The following is a 14,740-nucleotide window of genomic DNA, read 5'->3' as shown; positions in this document are numbered from 1 at the left end:
CTCCTGGATCCCAGTAGTGGGATACCGGCCACACCTCATCCCAGGCCCACTTTGGGGGGATTTCGTACCCTTGCCCTGCACACTGACTCCCATATAGACCTACTGCAGTCCAGTACAGGATCTAACCAGGTCAGGCCCCTGAGCTCAGCTGCCCATAGTCCAGGGCTAATAATATAGCCTTCTGGCCCATACATGGGTGTGATTTTATAAAATAGAGCGAAGGTGAAATCCCCCCCCCCAGCCTGCCAAGGTCATCACCCCGCACGCTGAGTCAGAAAAACTGGGAGAGAGCCCATGGGGGGGGCAACCATTGCTATTTGTCGCTCCCCCCACCCCGAGGTTTGATACTGGTGAAGCACCTGAACAGCCTCACCTGAATATCTGTCTGCCATCTCCTCCCCTCTTCCATCCTAGGAACATAGGAAGCTGCTGCTGTAGATGTTCTGTGAGATTCTCCTCTTTACTCATCTCAGGGCTTAATGGTGGCACCCGAAGGAGATTTCACGACGCCGGCTGCATGCACCTGACTCCTTGCAAAGGGGGCATCAGCGAAGGGGCATTTTGGGTGGGCAGCAAGCTAGCATAGTGTAGCAACTCTCACACCGAGGCAACAGGGAGTAGCACAACAGCTAACAGGACGTAATTACAATTGCTGCACGTATAGCGAAACCACAGCTACCAATGCCCCCACGCTCCCTTTCCAACACACACACACACACCAATAGCATCCTGCAGCAAGGATGTGAACTCTAACCACAACAGCTACACACAAACACACAAAGAGAGCCACAAAACAGCATGTCTAGTCCCCCGTGCCATGAGAAAAGTGCTGTTGGATCGGGCCAAGGGGGCCCATCAAGTACGGTGCTCTGTTCTCTCGGCATCCGAAAAGGATGCCCAAAGGATGCCCACACACAGACGCTGAGCGCAACAGCACCCTCCACCACCAACCCCGCGATTCCCAGAAACTGGTACCCAGAGGCATGGGGCCTCCAACACTGGGGGCAGAACATGGCCTCATCCTCACTGGAGGTTGGGTGGTCATCTGCCTTGCATGCAGTGTTTCCCAAACTCGGGTCTCCAGCTGTTTTGGACTACAATTTCCATCTTCCCTGACCACTAAGCTAGGGATGGTGGGAGTTGTAGTCCAAAAGCAGCTGGAGACCCAGGTTTGGGAAACGCTGGACTAGAGGACCCTCGGGGTCCCTTCCAACTTGATGATTCTATGAGCCTATGAATGCCATTCCAATATCAGGTGCTAAATATCAGGGAGGCTAGGAGTAATTGCATCATAATCTAAGGAGAGCCCTTGGGTGCTGGATGAGGCCATAGACCCGTCTGGTCTCTCATCCCCTTCTCACAGTAGCTAAATAGGTGCCTACAGGTGAAACTCGGAAAATTAGAATATCGTCAAAAAGTGCATTTATTTCAGTAATGCAACTTATTATTTTTCTTTTAATTTTTACAAATGCTTTCTTTTGGAAATTCCAAATAGTTACAATAATACAAAAATAAACAAAAATAAACATTGTGATTACATTTCATTAACTACATTCCATTTATAATTGACCCGCCTAACAACAAATAATTACAATTACAACAAATAAAGGCTTGACATATCTTGCTTTGCGTGTCATGCATCTATCTCATATATTGGTTTCACCTTTTAAGTTGCGTTACTGAAATAAATGCACTTTTTGACGATATTCTAATTTTCCGAGTTTCACCTGTACAAGCAGGTGATAAAACTAGAGGGGCGAGAGGAGAGACATGTTTCACCAAACAGGTTGAGATCCACAAATGTGATAGCCTGCAGCTCCTCACTGCTGCCATTTGAAAACTGGGGAAGTCAAAGGCTTAACCATATAGCTCTATGCATATGCATGAGGGGGGGAGAGACAATGTGTGTTTGTGATTTTGTGTGTGTGTGTGTGTGGGTGTAATACATTTCTTCAAGGTAGCATGTAGTCTCAGGTTCCATGTGACCAAATCAAGGCACTTTTCCATACCAAGGCATGCCATTTTAGGGAGTGAAACTTAATTTTTGCTAATTTCCTCAAGAGGGGGCGTGTCTCTAAATCTGCTGTTATTTTTGTGAGTGGACAACATTTAGCTCGGCAAGTCTGCACTTCATGAAGAAGCACATATACTGCTTTAGGAAAACCAAAGACTTTCACCTTCTGAAAACAGCAGGGTGGATAAAAATCAATGATTTTTTTAAAAAAATCAAAAAAATCGGATTTTTTTGATTTAAATCGGATTTTTTTGATTTAAATCGATTTTTTTGATTTAAATTGGATTTTTTTAAATAAAATGCTTTTTGAGGAAAGAATATTACCATCCAAAGGTTATTCCATCATGAAATAAAGATTAGTTTTTTTAATTATGTAGTATAAGGTTGTATATGTTTAATTTATGGGGTAAATAAATTCCATTAATCCATTCACCTCTTCCAGAGGTTTTTGTAAGATTATTGGGCAGTTTCTCTGCCTACAAGATATTATCACAGGTGCTTGGTTTACTTTTGCAGTTCTCAAAACTGAATTTGACTCAACAGAGATCACATGCCTCTTCTTCACAGCAAAAATGTTATAACATGAACAGAGTTGAGAAAAAGACCTTAATCCTATTGTTCTACAAACCTATGAATACAGAAGCAACCCCTTCAGTGCTAAGTTTCAAGAAGTTCAGTGAATAGAATAGAAACAATATTTTTCTGATTGTTTGGACAGTATTTAAGTTTTTCATGTGTAGGCTGGGCTGACAGTCTAAGTTTCTTAAAATATATATATTTTGTTTTTGTTTAGCCAAATTAGTTAACAAACATGGATGTTTGTTTAAGCAAATAACATTTGCTGAAATGTTATTGTTTCAGTTGAATAAATCTATTTAAATTGTTATTATTAAGGTAATGATTATTTTTCTCCTTCCTAAGTACAACAGTAAAGTTGTCCAAATATGAATGATTAACCTATTAAACTGGGGATAAAAAAACTAATATGAAAAGTTGTTATTCTAAAAATCTTCATCTACTTGCATAATAAAGTTATACCAGCAAGAATTAGTCTTTATGATTTAAATCAACTATGATTTAAATCAAGCCTTACTGACTAGTGATTTAAATCGTGATTTAAATCGTGATTTAAATCAGTTTGATTTAAATCAAATCCACCCTGGAAAACAGCACGTAATGCCAAATAAATAACAACAGCAGAAACGACAACAATACAGTCATATTGTATTGTTGCGTGTTTTGGGGTTTGCACTTTGCGCTGAACCCGGAAGTACCGGAACGGGTTACTTCCGGGTTTTGGAGCTCGCACATGCGCAGAAAGGCAAAATGACATCATGCGCAGAAGCGCCGAATCGCGTCACGCATGTGTGCAGATGTGGCACTGCGGGTTGCGAACACGCCTCCCGCACGGATCACGTTTGCAACCCGAGGTATGACTGTAAATAACTGCAATCATTTTTAATGATTTCTATGCAATTTTATGCACATTTTACTTACCAAACTAAATTGTATTCATTTAACATTTCAGTTATCTTTTGAATTCCCAAATCATGTTATTTTATTTTAATTTTGTTTAGCACCCCTAGTTTTTGGAATTTGAAAGTTGAAAAATTCAAGATGCCTTATTCCTATATACCTGAACCCTCCTCTTTTGCCAAGTTGTGGCACATTTAAAACGACCAATGTCCACAGCAGAATGACAAGTCTCCTCACCTAGCAGGAAGAGATTGCTATTATAACCCCCATGCAAACTCACTCATCAACCGGGGTGGGGTGGGGTGCAGATTCTGACCAGGGGAATGTCAATCAGCAAAAGGGACGAATTGGGTGGACTGCGGGGACGGGTGAGGAAGAAAAGGAATGAGCTTAGGATGCAGTGCTCTCGTGGGTTGGCCTCGAGGTCATCGTGTCCTTATCCCTCCCTCGCACAAGACAGAACAGTGATTTTATTTACTTGAATGAGCCGGCTCAGGTCTAAATCTCCGGCTGCGACACAGCACCTCCTATGTTCCCAAACGATCCCCGCTCATTCACGGGCCTGGTTATAGGTGCTAAAAAAAAATGGAATGGAAGAAGATAAAACAAGATTAAAACAAGGCCCCTCATCCGGAAAGTCTTGAAAACAATACAATTTTCATTCTGCCCCTCTTACCCTGACATGTGTTCGCCTCAGAAACGTCACCCAAGAACCACAAAAGCCACCTCAGATGTTGCATACAAGCAAAAAACACATAACCCATCACCACCTGAACACAGGTGTTCTGTTCCCTTCCACACTCATAAATGACTGGTTCACTGAAGTCCATAATTCATTGGCTCCGAATACAAATCTCACTTATTCATAATGCCACTTTCAATACAAGGTGAGTATTAAGAATCCTGAGTTATGCCCCGACTTGGATTTAATCTGAGCCGCAGAAGAACTCCTCCTTATTCCCACCCACCCACTGACCTGACTGTTGTCAATGTTCTAAGTGCCGAGAGCCCTGGGAGGTACCTGGTATCAATGTGGCTACCATTGCCTTGGGGAAATCACACTTCCCAGGGCTCCTGAAATGTAACGGTAAATGGAATTCCAGGCACCAAGGATGGTGGGAGGTGGGAGAAAGGAAGAAAAGAGGAAAGTTGAGAAAGACCTTCCTCTTCAGTCACTGAGCAGTAGCCACCATCTCCCAGTTAAGCAGCTGGAGGTTGGCCAAAAGTTAGGAATCTATTGAGAGTTTGGGGTTGAGGGTTCGGCGCATCCGTATCCTGAAAAGACGCATCCTGAAGCGGACGTAACATGAGGTATAACTGTATAAAGATACACAAGAGTGTGTGTGTGTGTGTATTGCACTAGTGATCTTCAAAAGGGAATTCCACCCCCCTTCTGTCACACACAAGAAAAAACACCTCATTTAGAATGGTCATCTGCAGTTTCTTATAGGTATATAGGGTGGGGGGGGTGTTTTCTTTTTTGTAGAAAATAATGCACCCTTTTAGTCATTCAAAATGCTTTTATCGATTAATCTAAGCCAGGCATGTGCAGCTTCCAAGAGACTGCAATCTACTCCCACTATAAAAAAACTGGCAGTGATCTTCCTATTGGATTGACCAGTTGTTGAGCTTTTTTTGGGGGGCAGGATGAGACAAAGTTGTTGAGCTTTTTTAGGGAGGATAAAACAAACTTGTTCAGTTTCTTGTGGGTTTTTTTGGGGGGGGGTTCCCGCAATCCACCAGGATCAACCAGGGGCACCCTGCGATTCACCAGTAGATCGCGATCGACCTGTTGGACAGCCCTGATCTAAGCAGTTTCATTTTTGTCAGCCTTATAATAATCAGGACATGCCTGATTGTGAACACTCCCCCCCCCCCAAAAAAAGAGAGAGAACTTGGCACCATACATGAAGAATCCCGTTTTGAACCACTGGACTCACAGACTTTGAAAAATATGGTCCTAACAGACCCATAATGCGCTTCTTGCACCTACAAGAGAAGAGACCATAAAGCAAGGGAGTGACAGCGCAGGCAAGGACTTTCTCGGATCAAGGCCAGAGCGTGCCTTAAATTTTGCCTTCCCTGCCTGGCAGCACGGCAGAGCTCCCAAAGTGGCAAAGACCAGCTATAAATCTGTTCGCTGCCCGTTGATGGCTGGTGCATGGTTTGTTCAGCTCCTGCAATAAAGAAAAACGGACAACCGGCAGAAGCTGCTCTCCTTCCTCCGCCGTTACAGATCCTGAGTTATGTTCTTTGGGAAGCAAAATGCTTCTCTGTTCCAACTCAAGCAGCCTTCGGTTTCAGAAAAGGCCCCGCTCTCTCATCGCCAGCCCCCCAGAACGCCCTCAGAGGGGGCACCCAGAGAAGGGGCTCAGATACTGATCTCAGGGTCCGAGCGGGTTCGTATGCATTTATTAAATTATTTATGTTTCGCTGTTTCATGTAAAATACAGCGGTACTTTGGCTCTCAAACGGCTTGGCTCCCAAACAAACCGGCTCCCTAATGCCGCAAACCCGGAAGGGAGTGTTCCGGTTTGCGGACGTTTTTCGGAAGCCAAACGCCCGACACGGCTTCCGATTGAGTGCAGGAAGCTCCTGCAGCCAATCGGAAGCCGCGCCTTGGTTTTCGAACCGTATCAGGAGTCAAACGGACTGAGTTCGAGGGCCAAGGTACCACTGCCTACAATATAAGCACATATACGGTATTTAAACATAAAGCACCGCAAATACAAATTAAATAGCAAGGCAGCCAACAATATATAGACATATACAATGTTTAAACACCATAAATACAAATTATTCATTAAAACGACCAGCTGATCAAGAAAGTTTAAGCAGCTGCCGAGGTTCGTTAGCATCAAATATGCTTTAGTGTGAAGCAAAACCTTCTTTTGCCTCTCCTGAATTTCCCAATCTTCAGCTTCACTGGATAACCCCATGGGGGTGGGGGTGGGGGTGGGGGTGGAATCTCCCTATCAGGTATCTCCTGATATTTATTATAGACCTCTACTCACCTTTCCCCTAAACTAAAAAGCTTCAAATGCTGCGATTTTCCTTCACAGGAGAGTCGATCCATCTCCTTGATAGGTTTGAACTGTCCCTTTCTTAACCTTTTCCAGCTCTGCAATATCTTTTTTTGAAGCGAGGTGACAAGGACTGCACACAGAATTCCAAATGTAGTCCCACCATCAATCTGTTCCACAGCGTCGTAATATTGCAAATGCTATTTTCAATCTCTTTCCTAATGATCCACACACAGCATGCCATTCTTTTTCGCAGCCGTCAAATGCATGGTCAACACCTCTACCAAGCCATCCATTACGGTCTTGTTCCAGTTCAGTCATTGGCAATTCAGGCCCCATGTGCGTTGTTGTTTAGTCGTTTAGTCGTGTCCGACTCTTCATGACCCCATGGACCAGAGCATGCCAGGCACTCCTGTCTTCCACTGCCTCCCGCAGTTTGGTCAAACTCATGTTCGTAGCTTCGAGAACACTGTCCAACCATCTCGTCCTCTGTCGTCCCCTTCTCCTTGTGCCCTCCATCTTTCCCAGCATCAGGGTCTTTTCCAGGGAGTCTTCTCTTCTCATGAGGTGGCCAAAGTATTGGAGCCTCAGCTTCACGATCTGTCCTTCCAGTGAGCACTCAGGGCCGATTTCCTTAAGAATGGATAGGTTTGATCTTCTTGCAATCCATGGGACTCTCAAGAGTCTCCTCCAGCACCATAATTCAAAAGCATCAATTATTCGGCGATCAGACGTCTTTATGGTCCAGCTCTCACTTCCATACATCACTACTGGGAAAACCATAGCTTTAACTATATGGACCTTTGCCGGCAAGGTGATGTCTCTGCTTTTTAAGATGCTGTTTAGGTTTGTCATTGCTTTTCTCTCAAGAAGCAGGCGTCTTTTAATTTCGTGACTGCTGTCACCATCTGCAGTGATCAAGGAGCCCAAGAAAGTAAAATCTCTCACTGCCTCCATTTCTTCCCCTTCTATTTGCCAGAAGGTGATGGGACCAGTGGCCATGATCTTGGTTTTTTTTGATGTTGAGCTTCAGACCATATTTTGCGCTCTCCTCTTTCACCCTCATTAAAAGGTTCTTTAATTCCTCCTCACTTTCTGCCATCAAGGTTGTGTCATCTGCATATCTGAGGTTGTTGATATTTCTTCCGGCAATCTTAATTCCTGCTTGGGATTCATCTAGTCCAGCCTTTCCCATGTGCGTATATGTAGAAATTTGGGGGGGGGGGGTTGCCCAGGTGTGCATCATTTTAGACCTGCTAAAACGATCACATTGCATTTGCCATTTTATTGCTCGGATTCGCCCAGTTTGGAGAGATCCTTTTGGAGCTCCTCCCAATCCTTTTTCCTTCTGGCCACCCCAAACAATTGGGTATCATCAGCAAACTTGGTGGCCTTACTTGCTCACCAGAAACCATCCGACATGGATGCTTTCGCAAAAATTCCTACATTGCAGGGGGTTGGACTAGATGACTCTATGAAACTCCAGCTGACCTATGAACGGGATAGAAAGCAGTGGTCCCATATCACCATGGCTAATAGAATCATAGAATCATGGAGTCGGAAGAGACCACAAGGGCCATCCAGTCCAACCCCCTGTCACGGACGGAGCCATTTCTCTGGCTTGTTTTTCTGTATCAAAGAGCATCAGTCCTTGCTTGCCCTCCAAAATAAAACCTAAATATAGAATCTAGGGTTGTCTGGAATTTCTCGGACGCAGCCGGTATTCAGCCCTCGTGAACAGCGTCCGGGGAGAAATCGCTGGCAGCCCATGTTGGTAGTATAGATTTTTGAAATACAGCAACCCTCCTGATGCCGTCCTGTCATCCTCCATGCAGCTTGGCTAAGGAGGCAAACTTTTTGAGAACCCGTAAAGGAAAATAAAATGCCTGCCACCCACTGAGGCTGCTGGACAAAGTCTGTTTCATTAGCTAACAGTCTGGCATGCCCCCCAGGCACTGGGAGTTGGATTGTCAGATTCTACTTATGATAAAGCCATACTTCTGAAAGAGACGGGCAAAGGGGAGAGTGATTATGGGTGGTTGAAAAGAAGGGCACTCACTTACAGACTGAGACAGGGAGAAGGCCGCCATTTCTTTCTAGGGAACAGGGAAATATATCAGTTTCGGGTTCTCCCCATTTCCCATTTTTTCCAATCTTGAATTCAGGTCTCCGTATTTCCTCAGCACATCGCAAATTCTTTCCTCATGAAAATGCATCTAGTGCAAATTTCTCCTAATAAGCCAATCTCTGCATTCAGTTTTGATTAAAATACACATTTCTGCAAAAAAAGCCCCATCACAATGCATTTCTGTATGTTATTTTTTCCACTAATACCTGCATTTTAATGCACACTTTATCCTTATCTATGCATTTCTGTACACAGTGTCCGGAGAACTGCATTGTGAAATTCAGAGGCGTGCAAATTTTGAAGAAGAGGTTCATGCATTGATATGGGAAGCTCAAATTAGCTAGTTTTTTTTCCCATTAAAATTCAACAAAACCAATTTTCTCCCTCATCCCTATTCCCCCCCTCTCCCATTGACATTACAGTCAATGCATACATGCATACGTCTTGGTTTGCATACGTTTTGGATTACAAACACGTCAGACCCAGAAGTCTGTGTCCTGGTTTGCAACCTTTTTTTGGGATTACAACCCATTTTTTTTTTGGAGGTCCCATTGGCGAAAGTGCGCCTTGGGTTACAACCTGTTTTGGTTTACAAACGGACCTCTGGAACGGATTATGGTTGTAAACCAAGATACTACCGTAATATCATAAGAAATTCTGTGCTAATGAACTTAAAATTTCACAAGCAGAAACTTCCATTCTCACTATTGCAACAAAACTAGGTAAATGGTAAAGGGACCCCTGACCATTAGGTCCAGTCTTGCTTTACTGGCCGAGGGAGCCAGCATACAGCTTCCGGGTCATGTGGCCAGCATGACAAAGCCGCTTCTGGAGAACCAGAGCAGCGCACGGAAACGCCGTTTACCTTCCTGCCAGAGCGATACCTACTTATCTACTTGCACTGGGTGCTTTTGAACTGCTAGATGGGCAGAAGCTGGGACAGAGCAACGGGAGCTCACCCCGTCGAGGGGATTTGAACTGCTGACCTTCTGATCGGCAAGCCCTGGGCTCAGTGGTTTAGACCACAGCGCCACCCGCGTCCCCACTATTTAGTGGAAGACCCACCCTGACTTTTGAAAAATGCTATATGAACAGCAGAACCATCATATATGCTTTGTAATTCTTCCCTTGCATCATGAGGACTAGCACCTTGCTTGTTTTTTTAAAAAAATTCTTAAAGGAACCATGAAGATTATTTGGATCCTGCAGCACAATACTAAAGGCTGAGTTAAAAGATAACATTTCACTGTCACAGCAAAGCCAATCCAAGCAACGTTTCCAAGCGACTCCTGGGGCAGAGATTGGAAGGCCTGCTTCCGCATCATTTGTGCAAGAGAGACAGAACTTTCCCATCTTTATTACCGCCCCATTCTGGTATGTGTTTGTTATGTTTGGCTGAACATGAGCAGGATTTAGCCTACAAAACTTGACTAAGCCAACAGTCAATATTTAACCAGCCCCTCCCTCACGGCTCCAAAAGGGTTTTGGTTTCCTCAGCTGAAAACATGCATTAGAGAGATTTCGTGCAACTACAAAAGAGGAGACAAAAAAACCTTCTCCACCATCAACACTGATCGAGTTTTCTATTTCCGGGGAGCTGAATCCGAGGTCTTTGTTTAGCCTAATTCCTTTTTCTCCCCATGTTCAAGCGAGGCTGAAAAGAATCCCTTTGTTTGGGTTGGACTGTGGTAAATGGAGACGTCCTTTGCAAATCCTCTTTTTTTAAAAAAAGGTCTACATACACTCATTGAACTGGTTAATGCTGTAATAAAAGAGTTGTCCTTGCCCCAGAAGAAATTCTCAAGCTAAGACTGAACTCTCAGGATGGGGTGAGAGGCCTGGCCCGTGTGCCACGAAAAAAAGGGACTCCCTTTGGGTCTCCCTCCTCCATCTGGTTTCAACTCTCATTTCTGTCCCAGGTCACAACCTTCTGCAAGCCCATCCTTCAAATTCCCCTTATTGAGATGTACTTCTGTTTAGGGCAGTTTTCCCCAAACTTTCTCCGGTGAAACACCACCCCCTTGTTTCCACGAACTCTTCTGCATCAGGAAGATTTTGGGGCATTGCATGGCACGACAGGGTCTCAAAACAAAGATATCTAAAAGGCCTGGGGAAAAGACATATAAAGATTTGAAGAGAATGTGGGAAATGCTGGTTGTTTTTTAAAAAATGAAGTTACGATATTGATATGTTCAAGACTTGATGGATTGTTTGAACGAAAGACTTTGTTCCGATATGTGAGACTGGATGCCGGGCCAAGTCCAGCCAGCTCCTATGGAAGGAAGAAGCCTCGGCCAAAGAAGATAAAGAAGAAGATTGGCACACAAAAAAATTACTGAACTATGCAGGACAAATTATTACCAAAAAAAAAAAAAGGGCAATTGCTCAATGCATATTTTTTAAGCTTTGTGTGCAGATTTTTACATTAGTATAACTTTTGAAAGTCACTTGTAATAAGAGGAAGGTTTTAAAATTGGATTGTTAAGCATATAAGGTTTTGTGGACGCGCGAAAACAAGTATATTATAAGTGGAGGGAAGTCAACCAAAAATTTGTGGTTTAATCTGGTTATGAATTTTTTCTTTTCTGTTTTTGTTATTTTTGATAAATCAATAAATTATATATATATATATATATATATATATATATATATATATGGTCTCAAACAAAGATGTGCTCTATCAAGTCCATTTCCCCATGATTCCCATCTCAGCGATGTCTACGCTGGCTTGGTCATGCCTGTAGAACGGAAGATGGCAGGAACTCTAAAGAAGGCTGATTGCTGAAGAATTGATGCTTTTGAATTATGGTGCTGGAGAAGACTCTTGAGAGTCCCATGGACTGCAAGAAGATCAAACCTATCCATTCTTAAGGAAATCAGCCCTGAGTGCTCCCTGGAAGGACAGATCGTGAAGCTGAGGCTCCAATACTTTGGCCACCTCATGAGAAGAGAAGACTCCCTGGAAAAGACCCTGATGTTGGGAAAGATTGAGGGCACTAGGAGAAGGGGACGACAGAGGAATAGATGGTTGGACAGTGTTCTCAAAGCTACGAACATGAGTCTGACCAAACTGCGGGAGGCAGTGGAAGACAGGAGTGCCTGGCGTGCTCTGGTCCATGGGGTCACAAAGAGTCGGACATGACTAAACGACTAAACAACAACAATATGCTATATGGTAATTTATGGATCTACGGTAATAGGTATCTAAAGCCATTTTATTTGTTTTTTATCTTATACAATAGGACCTCGACTTACGAGCTCATCGACATCCGACGTTTTCGACTTACAAGCGGAAAAAGTGGCCGCGCGCTCATGATTTTATCGACATGCAAACGGAAAACCTGTTCACGGCTAGATGCGGTTTCCTCGACTTACGAATTTTTCCGTTTCCAATGCATTCCTATGGGAAACCGCTTTTCCTATGGGAAACTCAACTTACGAAGTTTTTGACCTACGAGTGTGCATTCGGAACAGATTAAATTCGTAAATTGAGGTCCCACTGTGTTTTGTAAATGTACATCCACTTTTTTTTCCTTTAATTTTTTGTGGCGCCCTCAAGAGAGTGGAGCCGTAAGCTATAGCTTGTTTAGCTTATATGTAAATCAAAGTTCCCCCTAACCTATAAAAAGAATTTTTCACAAGCCACTAAGGAAGATGATCGCCCAACATTCAGAACAGTGACGATTAACTGACTTTATTCAAAATCCAGTTGAAACTATTTCTGTTTAACCAATTCCACAACACCAATGAACTTGGGTCGAGTGATGCCAGATAACTGCATGAAAATATTTGGTTGTAAGGGTGAACGAAACCTACAGCAACAAACCTATATAGCTACTCACCAAAATGCGCAAACCTTTGCCTATCAACAGATGTAGTGTAACTAACTTATAAGGAAGCCAACAGCTATTAACAAAACATGGGCTATCTTGTGACCAGTCAGAATCATAAATACAAACAAACATGAGCAAAGGAAATAGCTTCGAAAGTGATGAGAGCAGTAAAACTTAAAATATGAAGCAAGGGAGATGTTTCGTACTAGGCTCTGGGATTAGCTGCTGTGATTTGTACGAGAAACTTGGAAGGCCGGTCAAAATGATATCCCCCGTGTAATAGCCGTGGGGTTGGCACTTCACGTAGCTCTTTTAAGTTAAATTCCGCATAGACGCCCTCAGTGGAGGCAGCTCAAAAGAGGGCCAAGTGATGGAGAATTGGAAGCCCTTTTTATTTATTTTATTTATTTTTTCATCCATCTATTCTTTTGTTTTTATTTTTTCAGTTTCTTTTTCCTTTGCTTTGTTCTTGATTCAGGTTATTTGATTGGTGAAAAACCCTTTGTGAGAGGCAGGGAAGGGGGAAGTCACGATTTTATCGTGTATTGTGAGATCTTCAGATCAAGGGAGGTATATAAATTTAATTTAAAAATAAGAATGAGAAGCTGCTGGGTGAGAGCTGGTAGGATCCACCCCTTTCTGTGTGAAGCAAGGGTTCAGATCTACCCTTGAGAGAGGACTCTGCAATTATTATTATTATTATTATTATTATTATTATTATTATTATTATTATTTCTTCTGTTTTTGTTTTCATTTAGATTAGTCTGGGTTTTTTTTAATTGTATTGCATTATGAAAAAGCTTTACTGAAATCTCATTGGGGGGGGGTCATGCGAGCCAACCCTCAGTTGGCTAAACCTGCCAACTATTTGAAAATAGAATTGCATTTAGATAAGAACATGAAATAAGCCCATTTTGGGCCTGGTAGGTTAATCATTAATGTTGTGCTAGCGAGCAGCCGTGTGAGAAATCCCCGGGCTTCGTTCCAGTTCCAAAACATACCAGGAGGACTTAATCAGTGCTATTCTAGGGAGAAACTTGTAGCTACCAAAAGCAAAGGAGCCCACTGTGTTCTTGTTTACCCTTCATTCATGGCCATTGGAAGCGTGGACACTGGGAATGTGGACATTTTGGGAGAAGCTTCCGTTCTCAGGCACGGGAGGGTCACAAGAGTGAATATGTCTGTAGCCACGAAGACTGAGTTCTGCCTCCAACGTCAGAGGCAGACAGGTGTATAAAGAAGACATCGTTTCACATGCTGCCCGGCCGTATTCATCACACGCACCGCTGTTTCCGTTCTGCTGCAGTTACACTTCCACCAAAAACCATGCTATTCGTCTTGCATTCCACAGTGGTGAAATCATGTTAACTTATATAGTTTACTGTCACGGACTGGCTGGATTCAGAGGAATGATGGGAGGAACCAGCTGGAGGACCCCCAAGGAAAGGAGGCTTAGAGCCAGGGGATTGGTGGAGAGAGAACGATGAGTGGCCAGAGGGAAAAGAGGGAGATGGCTGGGAAGAGGAGGTGTCAAAGCTGAAGAGGTAACAGGGTTTAGTGAGCGGGGAGGGTCTGTGAAAGAGAGAAGTGCAGAATCAGAGGCAGAAGCTGAAGCAGGAGAGAGGGGAGGCCAAGAAGAAGAGATGAGTCTGGCTGGTGGAGAGTCATGGATGTCTCCCTCCCACAACAAGCTCCCCTACTGCTGTCTCCCAAAACCAGGAGAGGCATGAAAAGAGAGGAGGAGAGGTTGGCTTCACAAAGGAACATTCCCTGACTGCTTGTAAAGATAAAGATAAAAGTCCCGGCCAGAGATGAACGGCTGATGAAGACTACGCTGAAATGGTGAAATTGACCAGGTAAATCAGAAACCAGGAAGAGAAGAACTTTAAGGATGAATGGGGGGAAATATAATGTATTTAAGAGAACATTGTAAACAACTAAAAACTTCGGCAGGATTTGAACAATGTTTGTCATGTGCGAAAAATAAAAATTGAGAAAATAAGAGAAGCAGTTGGGGGGAAAAGATTGATAATGGTAAGCATGGAAGGGCGGAGGGGAGTCGAAGGATTCAGGGATGATTTTGATTTTTAATGTTTGGATTTAAAGCAGCAATGTAAAACTCAATAAAAATATACTTTAAAAAAACACAAAATCCATTTTGGAAAGGCAGCAGCTGAGGCAAAGTGGCAAACGAGGCCTCCGTCTCCTATGGGCGTGGGGAAACGCAAACAAGCAAACGGTTGTAAACACAACGCACAGGCTTCTT

General features: G+C 43.4%; 1 protein-coding gene across 13 annotated transcripts in view; it reads right to left on the bottom strand.

Annotated features, from left to right (window-relative positions):
* Nucleotides 1-14,740, bottom strand: part of LZTS3 (leucine zipper tumor suppressor family member 3) — a 72,376-nt gene that overhangs the window by 19,182 nt on the left and 38,454 nt on the right. For 4 of the 13 annotated variants that reach the window (XM_035101152.2, XM_060278347.1, XM_035101149.2 and 1 more), the window contains exon 2: nt 3,969-4,065. The exons of 3 other annotated variants lie outside the window; for them this stretch is intronic. The gene's annotated coding sequence lies outside the window, so the exon portion shown is untranslated. Of the gene's footprint in view, nt 1-373; nt 13,181-14,740 lie in introns of those variants that run through there. 6 more of the 13 variants (XM_060278352.1, XM_060278346.1, XM_060278351.1 and 3 more) reach the window with 4 other exon arrangements.

This window comes from Zootoca vivipara, chromosome 9 (assembly GCF_963506605.1).
Source record: "Zootoca vivipara chromosome 9, rZooViv1.1, whole genome shotgun sequence".
NCBI classification, from domain to species: domain Eukaryota; kingdom Metazoa; phylum Chordata; class Lepidosauria; order Squamata; family Lacertidae; genus Zootoca; species Zootoca vivipara.
The sequence above is the reverse complement of the archived record's forward strand: the minus strand, read 5'-3'. Positions and strand labels throughout refer to the sequence as shown.